The sequence below is a fragment of the Pteropus alecto genome, unplaced genomic scaffold (genome assembly GCF_000325575.1).
Source record: "Pteropus alecto unplaced genomic scaffold, ASM32557v1 scaffold86, whole genome shotgun sequence".
NCBI classification, from domain to species: domain Eukaryota; kingdom Metazoa; phylum Chordata; class Mammalia; order Chiroptera; family Pteropodidae; genus Pteropus; species Pteropus alecto.
The window spans coordinates 10,608,444-10,612,373 of NW_006442109.1; positions in this window are offsets into that span (position 1 = coordinate 10,608,444).

A 3,930-nucleotide genomic window follows, 5' to 3' on the forward strand; every position below is an offset into this window, starting at 1 on the left:
GGGGTGGGCGGGTGTTAAAGAACCAAGACAAAACTATGGCCTTTGTTGTCCCCAAAGCTGCTAGCACAGTGGACGGGAAATAGGTCTGAGTTTCTGCTGCCATCTGCTGGTAGATCCTTTTTAATACAGCCAGAGTCAGAAGGGTTGAATTGGAAACCGAGGCACTCAGTTCTAAGATTTCCCTTTAAAAAGAAAAACATTTGCTAGATAATACCACTGACAGGAAAGAAATATGGTATCCAAAAATCTGCACTCCAATTAAAAAAGCGACCTAGAAGGGATATTTTGGGGGGATGATGGAGTGGGAGGAGAGAGATGTGAAAGGCAAACTAAGTCTAAATTTAAGAACAGGGACATTAAAAACTTTATTCAATAAATACAACAAATAATTTAAAAATATACTTCAATTCCAAAGCCAATTAAGAAAAGGAAGTAGAGAGGGAAAAAAAAGTATGGGAGGAGGAAATCAGAAAGGAGAAAGTTCACGAGATGGAATGATAATTTGGTTGGGCTATTTCAAAATGTAACTCTTTGAAATTCTGATCAAATGCTCTTGACCCATAAACCCTTAGCACTTGTTCTGATGGGGTAGCCATAGGAGTCCACCAGCCGGGAATGATTCTGGATCAGAGCACTCTGGAGGCTGGAATCTGGGGTGTTAGTGGGGAGTTTCCCACTTGTTCCTAAAAAACCATTTGTTCTAACTCCCAGGCAGGTTGAAGTAGTGCAAACTCTTAGCTCCCAGCTGCATAGTTTCACAGGTGAGTGTCCAAAGCCAGGGTCTCTGGGAGGTCCCAGGGTAGGTACCCAGGGGTCCAAAGCCACTTCGGTGAATGGGATCTAAGGGGGAAGACAGGAGAGGCCAGGACAGGGTAAAGTTCCTGGGTAAGCCAGTGGCCGAGCCAGAAACACTGCTGGGCAGGAAAGGGCTGCAGGGTAGGTATTCCGGACACTGGATTCAACAGCTTGCCATCAGCCAGGGAAGGTGGAGCTGAGGATGCATAAGGAGCAGGACCAGGAAGATCAGGAAAGCTGAGGGAGAACGGAAAGGTGGGGAGGAAGGAGGAGGCAGCTCAGCAGCAAACTCCAGGAGAAATAACCAGCAGCCCTCACAGATTTGTGATTGTCTCTTAAAAAGATTTATTTTCTCTTCTTGCCTGAATGTACAAAGGCAAAAAGAGTACAGTTCGTATATATATATATATTTATATATATATATATAAAAAAACAAGGAACTTGGTAATGTACACTTTACAGAAGGGAAGAATCAGGAAGACTGAAATTAAATTCAACAGAGCAACGCCAATGGAACAAAAGCTATGAACAGCAACACTGCCCCTCCAGCCCGGGCCTCCAGCTCGCCCCAACCTGCTCCCAATGAGGGGCTGAGCACCAAGGCAAGCGGGTGGGCTGGGGCAGGAGGGGCTGGGGATGGGGCTTGGGAGGGGCTTGACCCAGGAGGGGCCCGTAGGAGAGGATCATCAGAAAGCTTCCTGGGATGCCCTAGTAATAAAACAAGTAACAAAGGCCCAGAATTATGGGGCCAACTAGCTGCCCAGTTGAATCTTAGGGGCATCAGAGTAGACACTGGGATGGTGATGGGGTATATGGGATACCTAGTGACGTGGGTGACCTTAAAGCCCATACACAACTCTTAGCCCTTCTGCAGTCTTTCCCTCCCATGCCTGAAGCCGAGTCCTCCCACCCCTACCTTGGAGCCTGGAGAGAAGAGATTCAAGAATTATCATTTCGTTTAATGGGGTGTCCTTTTAACCCTTTAGCATGTGGTCCTTTGACCTTGAGATGTGTGCAGAGAGTGAGGTAAGAGAAGGAAATTTCACACATGTACATACACATGAATAGGCAGGGAAAGGGGATGAAGGGAACTGACACACCTTAAGTGAGTAAGAAGCAGATGTGAATCCTGGAGAGTGGCTCTCCAAGCCTTGACTGTCCTACCTGGGGAACGAGGCTCTCTCCCTCTAGCTTCTCTGTGGGGAGCCCGATGAGCGATGTCTAGCATGAAGCCTAGGCAAGGGTGGCTCAGAGAGAGGCTTGGTCTGGTGGTCTGGTCTGGGCCCTGAGCAGCAAACTTTCCCAGCCTTTGCTGGTGGGGTGGGATGGGAATCCTTGCTGCGTGTCTCAACCCTCTGACCAGGTCATGGGTGCCACAAGTACATCCCCGCGTGTATTCCTCCTCCCAATGTAGAGAGGCTTGAGGTGGACAGCAAATCCATTACTGCAGCACTCATCAAAGATGTTTCTTCCACTGCTGCTGCTGCTGCTTTGTGCTATTTCAGGGAGGGAAGATTGGACCTGGCAAGCATCGGGGACCAGGAGGATCAAGGATCAGGAAAAGGCAGCGCCATTTTGCCATTATCACTTTCACCTGCTCTCTGGGCAGCTCGGCTCCTACTCTTCAAAGGGAGACTTGAATAGAAGGGTCCAAAGGCCAAATGTTTTTTTAAGGAAAAAAGAAAAGAAAAAGCTGTTCCCTTCTGCAGAACTCAAGGCTGCCCCATTAATACGGAAGTTCTTCTCTGCGTTATAGAACAAAGTGGAAAGGGCAGAAATGCAGAGCCATGCCTGCCCAATGGGAAAAAATTACTCCAAACAGTTTCTTTACAATATGTACAGAGCACGCTGTAAGCCAGCGCTACAGATACAAAACAACGATATTTAAAAACAAACAGGAACAGAGATGGGCCCTTGGCTCTATCCCTACAGGACTCTGGGAGAGCATACTCACACTGAAATTCAGTCATCCTCTTGGTGGGGGTGACTCAGGTTAGATGGGGTGAAGGCGTCCATACCAACCACTTCCATAGATGAAAGGGACGTCACTGCTTAAAGCAGTGCCCGTTGGGGTACCAGGAGGCAAAGGGAATGATGGGGGAGAGGGAGGCTTCTTGAGGGCCTGCTAAGAGATCTAAAACTGAGTGTTTTGGACGGGCTTAGAACCCAACTTGAACGAAAACAAGAACATGAAACCTAAGGGAAAGGTCTATAGTCAGAGAGGTTCCTCTTGGGCAAATGACCCTAAGCCTCTCTAGAGCGGGGCTCCGGGGATCCTGGAAAGCAGCTTCTGCTGGACATTGCGCTTCCTGCCCTCCACCTCTGTGCCCTGCACCATCAGAGCCAAGTCCTTGGTCTTGATGGTCACTTTTGGCACTCTGGTCACAAATACTCCTCTTTAGCCTAAGCTGGTGTCTGTTAGTCTTTCTCTCTCTCTCATTCTAGAGGTCAAGGAAAGATAGGAGTGGAGAACAGAGAGAACAAAAGGGATGATACCTCAAAAGCAAAGTAAGAGTTAAAGCTCCCCACACCGTGGGGAAGAAGTGACTCCAATAAAGCTACCAACCCACTGTCCCTTTCCCAGTAGGGAGCATAGCGCCTGGACTGGGAGACTGCATTTCTAAGGAGAACAGAGAAACGTCTGCTGCCTCAAAGCAGAGCTCTACTGAGTACACTCTGTGGCTCTGAGGAGTAATGGCTTGGATGTGTCATCCCAGGGCCTAAGGAACATGTAACTTCCCATGGTCAGTGGCCCCTAGAACAAAAAATGTGTTACAAAGAAACACGGCTTGTATTGGCACACACGGGGTTATAGACTGAGATATATAAAATCATGTACTTGTATACAGAGGAATTGGGCTGTATATATTTGTGGCCCTAGATGAGGAGGACACTTAGATGGCTGAATGGACAGGACATCTCTAAGAACTGCTGGGTGCTCCAAGGGCCTGCCTCCTGGGCTTCACCCTCAGGTGACCTGACAGGCTCTGAATTCCCGATGCTGGGGAATACTATTTTACCTGCCCGAGTCTTAAGAGCCAAGCAGTGGAAAAGAAGAGGAGAGATCAGCATGGGGATGCCCCTGGGAAAGGCACCAAGGGGTCAGGAGGGAAGAGAGAAAAGGGCAAGGGGCTG